The sequence below is a fragment of the Catharus ustulatus genome, chromosome 5, assembly GCF_009819885.2.
Source record: "Catharus ustulatus isolate bCatUst1 chromosome 5, bCatUst1.pri.v2, whole genome shotgun sequence".
NCBI lineage: Eukaryota > Metazoa > Chordata > Aves > Passeriformes > Turdidae > Catharus > Catharus ustulatus.
In genome coordinates, this window is record NC_046225.1 from 56581195 (window position 1) to 56596418 (window position 15224).

Below are 15224 nucleotides of genomic sequence, written 5' to 3' on the forward strand. Positions count from 1 at the left end.
TTTGTTAGAATACAGTAGGATATAGTGCTATAAGTAGTTGGTGTAAAATTTCCATAAGCTTTTGTACTATCATTATAGTTAATGTACCATATTCATGTCAAATTGCAGCAAATTTTGAATTAAAATACAATGTTCAGGAGTAGGAAAAAAGAAACAATTTAATTTAAAGTCAGTATTAAACTACAAATTTACTAAACCATCTACTAAAATACTTAATTCTAAATACTAAAACACCATCAAATATACTTCTCACAACTTAAAGAGCCCAGTTGCCTGTCACAGACACAGTCAAGGCCACAGAAGGATCCTGTCATAAAATAAGCCACCAGAGCAGGTATTAGAGATAAGCACAAAAGGGAGCATTTGCAACAGAAAGGTGCTAATTCCAGGTCTGGCAGAGGCAATTTGGTTAGAAAATCCTGCTTAATGCATCCAGACAAAAATTCCCACTGTGACAAACTGTGGGAAAGGGAGTAATTGTCTGTCCATATATCATCCCAGGTTGGGAACAGCAGCTGTGAGCACCCTGTGGATTGGGAAACCTGGACGGTATAAAGGTGGTACCCAGAGAAGAAAGGCTCTGGCAGTTCCACCACTGAGAAATCCAGGCTGAAGAAGGACCAAGGGACACGGCTGGACCCACAGCTGATATGCTTGGTCTCTCTCTCCCCCTAGCCCCCTTTTCTGTTTCTTTCTATTGGTCTACCTCACTCTCATTATTAAATAAAACCCATATTCTTGACTGTGGCATGTGATCTGTCTGCACTTATTTTGGGCAGAGGCATCTCTCACTGATTGGATTGTAATACAATTGAAAATAAAATATATTTTAAAATTCAGGAAAAACCTTCAAACTCACACTTCAGAGCACACCTTCATACTACAAACTGAAAAAGGATAGAAAGAGCTTTTTTTCTTACTACACTGATTCATCACATCTAAGACCACAGCTACTGTGTGGTTTATTTTATCAAGATAGAGAATTTAAGCTGCTTCTACAGCTCTTAATAATCTGTTTAACTGGCTTTTTGGCAGCAACATTAAACCAAAGCACAATTCTGCTCTCTCCATCCTGCAAAGATGAATAGGATGGTTCATCTGTAGGCACATACACAATAATACTTACTCTAGGCTGTTCATGAACATCAAGATAAAATCATATACAATTTTTTGTAAATTTGTTTTGTTAAAGCATAAAAAAAACTTTCCTCTGTGAAGTCCAATGCTCTGATTTAGGAAAAAAATAGACTGAGATGTTATTGCTATACAAAACATTTCACTGGGATGTTATTGCTATACAAAACATTTCACAAGCACACAGTTGGGTGAGTGCACACGTACACGTGTGTTTAGATGAAGGTCAGCCTGCCAAAGCACCTTGCTCTCAAGGATCTTCTGAAGCCCATCCAGCAGTCAGACTTATCTAGTACATCTAACTTGACTCTGAAATTTTGATAATGATCTCTAAAGTCCTGAATAATTAGTCTTGATCATTTGGGATAATGTTCCTTTTCCTTTCAAGGTTGCAATTAAATACATTGAGACTCTTTTTCTCATATTTTTAAGTGACTTTTCCTGAACTGATAGCACGCTAGCTAAAAAAAAATGAACTTATTCCTTACTACAAGTTTTGAAAATACTGATAAGGAGCTTGCAAGCATTTTGAAAAGTCAAGATAAGCTGGAAAACAGAAATAAAAATATAGATGTCACAATCTTCAGTAAAGGTTATGAAAACAGCTTCTGTCAGTTACTAGTCAGTAGCAGAATGGCTGCATTACTAATCCCACAGCATGACCTACAGCATGCAGCAGGAAAATCACAGCACATCAAAATGAATAAGACCAAATATAATAAGAAGCTCTGATTTCATACAGTGAAATTATTTATGGAGAAGTCAAACATATTGTTCTGAAGAGTTTTTTATGCAGTGAATGCCTAAGAATTGGACACTCAGGTTTCAAAAAAGAAAAAATATGCTCAGATTGGTCTTTGATAGACAAAATTGTTTTACAAATTGATGAATGGTGGATGAAGTCACTAACAAAAACCTGAAGCCACTTTGAGTAAGGGAGAAGGCTCCACGTTTTCTCATTACCTAGAGCCTGTACTTCAGATTGTTCTAAAATATTTATTTGGAAAAAAAAAAAAAGAAAAATACTAAACTGATTACATTTCATTGATAATGTAATCCTAACAAAATTAGATCTTTTTCCTTCCACTAATAACTACTACTTCTTATGCAATGAAGCTGAAATAAAATAAATAATGCCTGTTATCGCTCTCCCAAAAAATAAAACAGCTTTAATATCTGGTGTCAGAGTTCCTGCTGTGTTTCTCTGAGGCTTTTTCATACCAGAAAATGAACAAAACTCTATTATGGAATCAAAGTAAATAACATCCCAGATATTACTTGTTGTCCCCCCAAAACGAGAAGTTATTGTAGCAGAAAATAATACAGTTTATTTTAAATAACAGAAGATATAAGTGAAGGGGAAGTGGAATAAAGTTCACTGACCTTTTTCCAAAATTTTCATCAGCCTTCTGATTTATGGTAAAGATCAGTGGTAAACCACATGTGGTTTAGTTACATCTTCTGAAATTGTTTGAATCTGTAGGAGATAAATAAAAAAATATCAAGCTCAGAACTGTGAAATGTTCACTTTGTCTAAAGATCATTTCCATATTTAATCAGACTTCAGGGATGATTTTTAAAATGTCATGGATTTTTCAGACTGACAAGCTTCACATTAGAATGTCTTCCCTTTTAGAGTAAAAAGTCTGTTGTTTTCCTTTCTTCGGCTTATCTCCTATAACTTGATTTATTAGTCAGCATTCGCTGCCAAAGCAGTACAAGGGCTTTATTTGGAAGGAAGCTGAGTATGGACATGACAAGTTTCCTGTTCTCATTGTTTTGCCTGAGTAAGTCCTGAAAAGTTCCAGTTTCCTCTCTGTGCATTGGCTCTTGAGGCACCAAAAACACACACATGGATGGGAAGAAAAGCCCTTGTATCTACTGACAACACAGAAATGAAATACATTTGAAAAAATAACCAAACTTTCACTGACAGGATGAGCCTTACAGGTGGATGTTTAACTTCTGAGGAAGTGTTTCTCTTTTCCTCTTTTTCCAGTAAGTAAAGGAAATTGTCCCAGTAAGTTAATGGAAATGTCTGGAAGCCAACTGCAATGGTGGATTCTCAAATTTTGATTTTCAGAAAGTGAGGAAGGGAGTAAATAGATAATATGTTCCTGAGTCCTCATAAATTAATTACAATAAAAACAACATTTAACCTTTGTAAAAATTATAACTTAAGTAATTTCAATCTGAGAATTAGTGCCCTTAAGAATTAGCTATGTGCTGGTCTATATCCTCTATGGTTTGCTAACATACTTAATAATTTTTAACAGTATGTAACAGAAAGAGGGAAGATGAGAGCAAAAAGTCATGCAACATGAACAGAAGTTTGATGGTTTTGTCCTCATTAATAATGGGCACCTGTTGATATTTTAAGCAATGATTTAATTGGTGACATGAAGCATTTGAAACATAAGAAAGTGTTAATGCTAATGAACATGCAAACAAAACGGCCTACAAAATTTCATGTTTAGATTCATAGTTGTCCTTTTGTTCAAGTCTTTAAACTGAAATTATCTAGGGGTTTCAGCTTTCAAGGTCTTCATTTTCTCTCCAGCTTTAAAAACATCCAAAATTTTGTTGTATCTGGAACTTGTAAAGGTTTTTATATTTTTTCCCCATAAGAAAAGTTATCTGCATTAAAACATTTAATGGAATTTATCAACTGCTCTAGCCTATAAAACCCAAGAGTGTGTTCTTTTATTAGAGAATCATAAATGTTGATACCATTCACCTACAAAATAATATGAAAGCAATAAACTGCAGCTATTCCTTCCCCTTTCAGCTATTTGCAGGAGACCATAACAAACAGAAAATCAGCATTAGCAAGTTCTAATACCCTGTTTTATTTTTTTATTAAAATCAAATTTATCTTAATAGAGAAATATTTTATTTGCCTTCTTTTCCCCCAGCCACTTTGAGTAAAGAAACATTTTTGGAAGTAGACCTCTCATGATTTCTCCAGAATTAGTTTAAGAAATGTGAAGCTGGATAAAAGTGAAGGTTTCTCCCATTCAATGTTTTTTTAATATGCAATTCTTCTCAAACTGTCTGAAGAATGATCTATCAAATTGAATAGCTGATGCACTTTGAAAATTTAACTCCAAAAGATAGATGACATTTTTTTCATTAGTTTGAAATTTATATGCTACAGTATCTGTCACAATAATAATAGAATCTGACAGTGCAGATCATATGGGTATTCCACACAGTAGAGGTAATGTGTTCTTTGGAAGATAAAATGACAATTTGTTCAAATCACAGATTTTTAAATTTTAGACAAACAAGGTAGCTCTCACTCTATGTAACTCATTCTTTTGGAAAAATTTCTTTGCTAACAATATTGCGGCAGGATCCAGACCACCCACATCTTGTCTCTGTGGGAATTTAACAGACTGTAGATGTCCAAGAATATGATCAGGAAAGCCTGCTCCACAGTGCTGTTTACCTCAGAGGCACAGAAGACTCTCTAGGTGCTGCTCTGAGCAGCCTTCTAGCTCCCATGATCTCTAAACACTGGCTTTAGCCTATGCCTCAAATCACCCTCTGTCAGCAAAGGAAGGCCCCTGGCTCCTTCATCCTTACCCAGGGGGTCCAGTATGATATGAATGCAAAAATCCTTTACCTCTTTTATAGACTCAGGGTGTTTCTCAATGCAAAGCTCAGCAGTCATAACTTATTTTATTTTTAAAAAAACTCAACATATTAATGGAAGAAGATGAAGGTGATTTTCCTTTAAATAACAAGTAAAATTAAGGTCAGGCTGCCAGGAACTGTAAGATCTATTATCTCTGCCTGAAGGATCTTAACTATAATTCCTATTTCCACTTGCTGCCTCACCAAATGATGATGATGATGATGATGATGATGATGATTATTATTATTATTATTATTATTATTATTATTATTGTGTAGCCAGGAACAAAAAAGTCCCTGAGACAGTACTAAAAACAAATATAAAAGGTTTTTTCTCCATTATCTAGAATTTAAGACATTTGGTTATTAAATTCTGACAGGCTGATAAGCTCAACTGCTATACTTTAATGCAACAATTTCCCTCTGCAACCTGAGCTCAAATCTGTGTATAACATTTACACTCATTTACAAAAGCTGTCTTGTTTGGACACACCCAAATATCACCTCATTTTCTGTACTTCCAAAACTATGTGTATTCTCCATCCAACTACGTGTTTAAAAATAAACAGGAAACTAAATTTGTGTTCTTAAAACTGCTAAAGGAGAGAAGAATAAAGATTTTTTTGTAGAATAAACTCAAATCTCTGTTCTCGTTATTTTCTTCTGTAGGACTTTAAATGTTCATGTCAGTATTCACAGTGAGCAGTGACACAAATGTTCAAGGACACACCCTCAGGTAAAGACCCATTTTCCTACCATGAATAAAATTAATCACAGATCAGTCTAACACTAACCAGTAGTAGTTAGAACGCAATTTAAATTTTCCAAAAGAGACTCAAACCCAGGAACTTTTGGAAAGGAAACACAACCAGTTGAATCATGCTTGCATTAGAGATCATCTCTTAAAGCCTTTAAATTCAGAGCAGCCACATCTCTTTCTGTTTGAGCAAGATCTAAGCAAGTGTTTGTGACAATTCTTATTTTTATTTTAACCTTCATATTGAAAGGCCACTGTAACAAACTATTTTTATTTCAAAATCCATGCTAACCAAGTTTTTAGAGTAAGGAACTAAAATCCAAGCACAGTAGGATCCCTGAATATCAGAATGGTAATTTCTTTTAACTTCTAACCTATTTCTTTATTCCAATTTATTTGTATGAAATACAAACCTTCACCCATGTTGCCTCTTCAGTTTCAGAGTTATCAAAGTAATTACAGATACTGATTTAATACTTTATTAATTCACGATTTGAATATCTGGTATTGCATAGACAATGTTTTGAACTCTTCTAAAAACCAGTTCCACAAAAAAAACAAAACAAAACAAAACAAAAAAAACAAAAAAAAACCCCTAACCAAACAAAAAAAAAAAACCACCAAAAATAATTTTAAAAAGAAGAAGAAAATGAATTGCATCTAGTGCGTCTAGGGCCTTTCTCAGGTAATATATTTGGAAGTTTTCAAGCAAATTGTCTATTAAAGGAAGGATAGTATAAGGTTTATAAGGAAAAAGCTTTTCCCTTACATTGGCAGTTTATCAGTCAGCAATTACTGTAGAATATCTGTCAGGGTTTCCACACTCTGCATTTTCTTATCTAAAATCTCCATGTCTGCAAAGTAATATTATTCTAATAATGTTAAAATAAAATCGAATTAGGTTGTTCTTCTTCCTGCTGCACCTCTCACATCTACTCCTAGCTAGATATTTTGAGTTTAGTAAGAACCAGGTGCGACAGAAAGGTTCTTCTCCGAAGGCCTGCACCATTTCATCCACAAACCAAATGGCACCATGGCAACTCTTAGTGCAAATATATAAAGGTTACTTCTGATTGAAATTAAAGAAAACATTCCATTTCGACAGAGGATTTCTCTGGTTACATGAGAGTTTTGTAAAACTGTACTATGATGCATCATAGTCTCTGGTTGCTATTAATTTTATCTGGACTTGTGCTATTTCAAATTTCCAAAAAGGACAATTTCTCTACTTAAATCAAAATATCTTCCTCAACTGGCCAGTTTTCCCTGACATTTTGCTAAATTTATTTCTGATTCATTTGTAGTCACCAGACAAATGGTGGATATCACTTAAAAAAAATGCATGATTGTTAGGCAGTAATTTTAACTTAACACCAGGGTATTTTATGGATACGAAATACGCCCCTGCTGTGCTCTAAAATTCACAGGGTGAGAGTCTTAGCTCCTCTAAGCCAGATGTACGTTTGAAAATGATGGATCTGTACTATCTTAAATTACTTACAGATCTATCCCAATACAACAAAGACAGAGAAATCTTCAAGGAAGCTGTACTTGCCAACTCTGTTTGAAAGACTTTTCCAAATATTTATAAAAACCTCTTTTCTTTGCTTTCCAGCTAAGACTGGCATGTGACTTTAATCAATTGGACTTCAGTAAACTTCACACCTCTGTTCTGTAGTGGTCTGTTAAGCTGTTAAGGCTTGTGAAGCTTTGTAGGTTTTCAGATAGGCTGTTTTTGCTGACAGCAGCTGTTTCAAGTGTGCAGTAGCTCCATATAAAGGAATAACTCAGGCTTGAGGGAATTAAGTAGACAAGTAAGTTTTAATAATGTTGTGCACAGTCTTAAAGAGAATTGAATTGTTTAAATATGAACACAGCTTTAATATTTAGCAAAGGGTCCAAATATTCCCATGGTTAATGTTATACAACACCCTACAGGAGGTTTGGTGATCTGAATTGCCCTCTAAATCCTTAAATCACTTGAATGGGAAGAATTGTCCATATGTAGACAATCTAATCTAGTTCAGAGGATGTCTAAGCCAAACCTCACTATATGCAGAAGAAAAGGGAACAGGTGATATCCCGGCCTCGTCTGGGCTTAAAAGCAAATGAGACTGAGATTCACAGTCCAATACTGCTCCATTATTTAAAAATCATATTTGCTGCTTAATGGCAGAAAGAACCCTTTTTTTAAAAAAATTAATTTTTAGCTTTTCACTTATTTCATTGTACCTTTAGGTGTTCCTCTAGGATATAAATAATGTCTATTATAGTCCACCATCACTTTCAGAGGGTTCTCAAAATATCAGCTCAAATACCTCAGGAAAGATGTTATATCCACAAAATCATGGCCTATGTGAACAGCAGCAACTCACATGACAGAGGGATCTTTCTCAATCTGTACAGCTGAGACTGTGCCACCAGGTAGAAAGGGTGTGTAAGGATATCTAAAGCAGAAAGGCTACATAAGGATATATAAGCCAAGCAGTCAGCAGACATGCAAGAGAAAACTGAATATTGCCAGACATTAAACTCAGACATTGTTCTCAGTCAGGAAGGGAGAACAATGTTCTATTGTTCTTTTGAGGATGGCTTCTTTATCCTTCTGCATTAAGAATCAGTAAATAAAGTGCACAAGTGGTCCAGAACTCAGGATTCTTTCTCCCTCAGGAACATCAAACACTCAGAGCAGAAGGTTTCTAATCTTACAACTCCATTTTATGTCCAAAAGATAGTTCTCTGGAGCTTTTTTAGACTACAACTGTATTAGCAAACTGATCAGAACTTGGACACAAGCTGTAGGGCTAGCTTTATGCACTGTATGGAAAAATGTATGTATGGACAAATAGCAAGATTCCAAAAAATGCCAGTGAAATATTCGGGGAAAAGCATGGACTGACGAATGTTCTTAGCTGGGGGAATTTTCCCAGTATGAATGATAGTAACCCTGTTTTGGAGAGTGATTTGGACAGCATTTATTAAAATTATTATAACCTGAGCCATGTAAGCTTTAAGCAGGGAAAGGAATTCTGTGTCATCACTTTCTATGTCTAAATGCATAAAGCAAGGTTGTGGAGGTAGTGGTAATGCACATAGTCATCTAATTTTCACATAAATTATCCTTCAATTACAAGAGTGTCTCAAAAGTATGTAGCATTGTGTCTCAAAAGTACATTTATAAGCCTACAATTAATAAAACTTCCTCAGTTTGGAATAAGAAGACTTTTATACACCATATTATAAAGTATCTGTGGTTTGAAAGTTTTCATGGATTATGACCTTATTCTCAAAATATTTTAAAACAGTATGTCCAATGAGTTTTCCTAGTATGCACATTTTTATGTTGTACAGATAATAAGTTCAGCTTGAATTTTTCTGCTTCTGTTTTGAAAATACAAGTAATCATACAGGTCATGATCTCTGGGTTTAATTAGGTGACCATACTGAAAACATTTTATAAAAAGGTGTAGATAAATAAAAAAAGGTCAAAACAGTAACTCATTTTCCAGAGGAGAAATGTCCTCTGTATAATTTTTGCTAGCAAGGCACTAAGGTTGCAATAACTTTTACCAAAAGGAGTTACAACAGAACTAGAAGAACTAGGAGAAAGATCTTACAAATGTGATATAGAATTCTAAGGAGAAAAATCTAAATTGTTAGTTATTTGGCTATCTGGAAATGTTTCTCTATGATTTATCTTTTTTCCTGCAGCTGGAATCAACTGTGAAGGTAAGTTGCTGAAGAAGCAGTTTAGTAACCTAGTTTATTCCCATTAGACAACATTGCCTTATAATGAGTAATGGGAAAACAAGTCTCATTTTTTATGCATGATGTATCCATTCATGTAGCATTTACAGACCCAAAAATATATATCTGCATCTATGAATACTGTACAGCCAATTCTGGTTTAGTTTTTATTAAACTTACCTCCTATGTTTAAAGTGTTACTGGTAGTTTTTACAGTAAATCCCTGAAATATGGCCTAAATTTACTAAACCTCACATTAAAATACCCTCTTTAAAAATTGAATTTCATGCTTTCTTTGTTGGACCAGTCTTAACACTTCATCATGCAAAATATTGCAAAATTTCCTATTAAGCTGTCAAGTGAGAAAAGAAACAGCAGAAAGCTCAGAATGAACTGTCCCTTGAAACAACTTGGCATTTGTAATGGTTCAAAAGTTTGAGGGCTATCTAAACTAGTAACTGTGCCTCTGTCTTGTTTACTAGCTACATGGGTACTATCCTCCCTGAATCTCTCTAATCTTTTTTCTAATGTAATTTCCTTTTGACATTCACAATATCCCAGCCTAATGAGTTCTACAATTTCAACACCAGAGATAAAAATTATACAGAAATGTGCATAACTTGTTAAATACAAAGACTTTTTCTTAAATTTGGAAGTACAAGAACTGTCCAGAAGGTCTGCAGAAGGCTCGGTGCACGTTTTCACCTTCCATGACAAAGGACAGGCTGCTCAGAGAAGACCTGGGAAAGGAAAGCAGAACAGAGAGAGCAGCAATAAATATTTAAATATAGAGGATGATCTGGAAAAAGAGAAAATCATGTAGGATGACTCAAAAGCTTTACTTGCATTTAAAGAGACTTGTTGAACCAGTCTGTCAAGCAGGCTGTCTAAACGTCCTTGTCATAATTCCAGCCTGGAGGCTGGAATATCGCCCACAGGGCATGTGTTTGCACCTCTTTCCTCCCCCCAGGCTCTTGCACAAGTGGTTTATGTAAAGATTTAAGGAAAAGTCTGTTTATGCTCCTTTTCATACCATTCTTTTCACAAGTGAGAATATTTTGTTACACAAGACAGAGTTACAGAGCTGGGTGATAGCAGGATGAAGAATGTAACAGTAAAATATGGGCAGTTGAGAATGGTTCAGCTGAGATCCAGTAAATGCAGGCAATGAATAGAGTATATGTCAGAAGGCTGCCAAAAACGCCAGAATCTTAGAGAGGAAAGGTCTGTCTCACACAATCTGCCTAGGGGACATGTCAAGCAGCAAAAGAATTGTGAAGGAAGGGGCAGTGTGATAAGTTCATGTGACATCTTCTGTTCTAAAATAGAATGGTGTTCCCTGAGAGACAAATGCATTATTCAGAAGCCATTTCAGGTCTTGGCCATGGTTGGACTTGAGGAAAGTCTGCACTCAGAGGAAACCATTTCATTGTTAGTTGCTTGCATTTGTAGAATGCATTAATGGCAGTTAGGGAGGTTTTTCAGCTTTGCTAATTTCAGTGGCATTTTTTGAAATGGTGATGTGGGTGCTATCATTTACCTGAGCCTTTTTAGTGAGGGTATGGGAAGGTGTCAAAGCAAAAGGGAGAAAAAAGACTTTTGCTTCCCTGCCTGTAGAGAAAGGAAAACTGAAATTGGAGACTGAGTCAAAAAATACCAATACCAATGCACTATGCTACCTCTTAATTTGGTTTTCAGGCCAAAAATAAACTGAGATGCAGACCCTGAGATGCAATTGAAATGGAAAAGCATTGTATCTTACAGTGGTAAGCTTAACTATAGACAATAGGATATATAAAATGAAGATGTAAAGCAGATGGTGTGCGATGTTCAGTGAGGAGGTCAAATTTTTGCAGATACCAACATTTTAAGGTTGCTGGTATTTAATATACATGTTAAGAAAATAGCTGAGTCGTAGAACTTGTATACATTATAAGGAAAAATATTTTACGCACTGGGTAAAATCCACGATGTTGAAAGTTTAGTTCAATTTTCTAAACTGTACAGATCTTGTTTCTTCTAGATATTTCTCACTTTATCTCAAGTTTACTTCAGCTTGTTTACTGAATTTTCAGTCTGCTTGCTCAGGAGATTCTTAAGCCAGAGCAAGCAGACTAAAAATTCAGTAAATAAACTGAAGAAAATGCAAGATAAGGGCTAGAGTGTTCAAAAAGAAAGAACTGAAAATACCTTGGCAAGGAATTAACTCTTCATGATATCTACACACATGCACAATATGCTGTGTGCATGTGTGCTTTAATCATGTGCATTAAGCAGATCTTATACACAGTGGCAGGTGTGGTTTGTCCTACATACCATGCATAGTAGTGCATCAGCCCCTCACTGTTTCCCATTTAATTAAATAGGAAAGACTGTAAAAAAAAGCAGTAAACTGCTGACAAAGACACAATATCACAGACAGGCTTAGTGGCCTGTCACTGTATTTAATTAATTTAAGAATAATACAACTAGCTGAGAAGAGCAAGCAAAATCTGTGAATTTTGAAACTCATTAATTCTCATATATGTACAAACATAATAACATCTTCATAAAATCAGATTAATAAAATACAGATAGAGTTGTAGAGGAATATATTTTAAATGTTCTGTTACTATTCTTTTAGAAGGTTCATTCATTGAAATTGGCTTTTGTGAGGTCTTAAGGAATAAAAAGTTCCCTCATGCACTGCTTTCAATTCTCTCTTCATCTGTAAAAACAAGCCAATGAGTGGTTTAATTTACTGTTGATCACTGGGGAGAAAAAAAAGGAATGCAAAATTTAAATGACATTCACACACAAAGTTAATAGCTTTTATCGCTCTCAGAAGGCAAGAGTAGAGGAAGTACTGCTTCGTATAATATACGACCTGGTTTCAGCTTTATTGTCTTTAGCAGCTAAAGCACTGCTGCAAATGTGCATGAACTTAAGACATAGAGTTGTCCTACCAGACCAATAGCAGTGGGTCTTACAGTGTGCTGGATTTTACTATTAGCATGGAGTTATTTAGTTCTTTGCATTCATAGATTTCAAATTCCTGAACTGAGTGACTTACCAACATAACAGCCAGCAAAGAAAAAGTGCAGAGAGGTTGGGAGTGAGGCTGGGAGTTAAGAGTCTTAGACACTGAAAGTCTCACAAAAGGTGGTGGGACTGATCTCCAGAGTCCTAGTCTAGTGCATCTACTTACACATTGTTTCCTTCAAGGGGAAAAAGAAAAGAAAAGCTGAAGTAACAGACAAATGTGACATGAAAGAAAACCTTCACATTTCTAGCAGAGCCTGACTGATAACACAAAAAAGAAGAAGTTTTTTGCATTCCAATTTCTATCAAGGTGAAACCTGAGCAATTACTTGTCAGAGTTCATGAATAGTGCAAGAAGTTGCACAGGTGAAAGACCCATGCTAGAGTACAGTTTATCTTCATAATTACAGCACTCACTCTTTTTTGCATGTGGAGAGGACTTTAAATCCTTCTGATGAATTGGTCAGGAGTTTGGCTTCGGTCAGCTCTAGAAAGAAGATAAGGAAAAAATTACTCATAAAATCTAGTTGTTATCTGTTACTTATAATGGGTCTCAGTAAGAAAAGGTACTTAATTTTTGATCTAACAAAGAAACAAAATCTAGCAGAGTAATTTCACTCAGTTAATAATTTTTATGCTTTTTAAATTTCTTATTTGGAGTAACCCCATGAGATAAAACAATAACAGCTACTAAAATCATCAATATTTTTTTTAAATGCTTGTGCAGAAGCTTCTTATAGTCATATATTTTACTTATAAAGTGAACTATCTAGTATGTGCCAACATAAATTCTGTGTAGGTATTCATAGTTACTCCTGCATATGTTGCTATTTTTTTACTTCTGTTGTGTGTTCCAAAAGGTAGGTTTTGCCTTTAGATTGAACGTTTCACTCAGTTTCACTGACCTGTAAATATAAGTCTGCAGCCAAACTAACTTGATTTCAAGGAGCTTTTTCCCTTGCCATCATCTCAGGATAGAAGATGCAATTAATATGATGGGACCATAGCAAATACCCAGTAATGCTGTTACCAATTGCCTTGGTCAGTAAGATGTTTTCAGCATTTGTATGGCACAGCAAACATGGGAGAGATCCCTTTTTGTCAGACCAAATCAGGTGCATAATGCAAAGAACAGCAATAAAAACACACAAAGCACCAGTACAGTTAATGCTACAATTAACGTGCTTTTTAGTTTTCTCATCAAACTACACACAGTTCCCTCCATATAGAAAAAAAAAAATCTTTCCCTGTTTTCATTTATTACTGTAGGTAATAAAAATAGTTTTCCCACTGATGCCTTCCTCTAGTAAAAAAATATTATCTCTTAGGAAAGGATGAGTAGTAGGACATCCTCATTAATACCAGCTGAATCAATTAAAATTCAGTGAATATCAGATGTAGTAATGACAATGTGTGAATAGCAAATAGAGTTGATTGTTATTAACACCAAATAGGGCTTATTTATATATATTTTTATAAAACAGCCTCATCATAGTATGACCCAAAAGAATGAATTTATGCCTTCCAGCCCATCAGCACCATCTACTGTGACTTGACATAACAACAGTCTTTGCCATAATAAGTACAAGTTTCAGCTTAGTTTTGTTTTTCTTTACATTTCTCTTTCTTGGGATTTTTTTTCTTTTCTGCTTTTTGCTCCAGAACAGCCTATCACAAGAAGGTTTTTCAGAAATTTGACATTTCTGAAAATTTTTCTGAAAATGTGACTATTTCTTCTTCAGAAGAAATCATCCTGCAGACTTCAACTGGTTGAATAATTGTAGAGTTTTGAAAATGTATAAGGTGAAAATATATGTTCAGTTTTCCTTGTTTTTAAGTGCCAGAGTGGAGGGAAATAAGGGAAAGAATAAAATTTTTGCAAATTTTAAATTCAGCATAAACTGTGTCCCTAGAATCCATTCCTAAATGAAACTGTAGTCCTCTCATGCTTGGTCAGCATTGAATGGGACAGGTCTGGCAGAATTTCATAAGGTTATAAAGTAGATGCCAGACTTCCAACATAATCCTCCCACACAATGCATTCATAATTTTGCTCCTAAGGCAGAAAGTTTTCTTTATAGCCTAAATACCATCAGGAAAGAGGTTTAAACTATTTGATAAAGGCTAGAGATTTGCTATCTGTCATCATATCTAATTTTAGCTTTGTAACTTTCTCTTTTGTCTGCTTTCTTTCTTCCTTTAATTCAAAGAGAAATGAATCTGCAAATCTCTCTGCAGATTTGTGTTAGACTAATGGACTCACTGCCTTAAAAAACCTGTAGTTAAATCTCCTCAGTTTATTCAGATTCATTCTGGCACAATAGCAATGGCTGCAGTGAGTGTTCTGACTCCAGAATAATGCCTGGGCAAATGAAAAGAAACAAGCTTTGTGACAGGTTTCAGTAGGGCCTGTCCCATCTTTGGTTACATGGTGCATAGCATCTGCGAACTCATGGTAAGGAAAATTGACACAGTGATGAAACAAAACAAAAATTAATTATGAGGAAAAAAGGATCTTATTCTTTTTCATAGAAACTGATGCAAATCCTAAATTTCCCCCTTTAGGTCTCTCCAGAATGAATGCTCTGGCACAAGTGACATTGGTCCCTCAGACAACCTTGTCAATCGGCTTATGTTTGCCATTTAGGAAAGATATGCTTACACATGCTTGCTTTCATGGGTGTAATAAATCTTATATGCTTTATTTTTCAGACAGCAAATCATTTAAAACTGATTTGCCATACCTGGTATATAAGACATAGATTTTTCTAAAAAGGAGGTTATGTAATGAGGTACAGAAAGAAATGAGGTCCTCAGCATGCTGCATATAACAGAACAGCAACCTTCCAGAAAGGAGTGGAAATCCCCTCAACTGTAAATGGACCATGTTCCTTCCTTTTCCCTCTCATTCAGGCATAAGGTGATT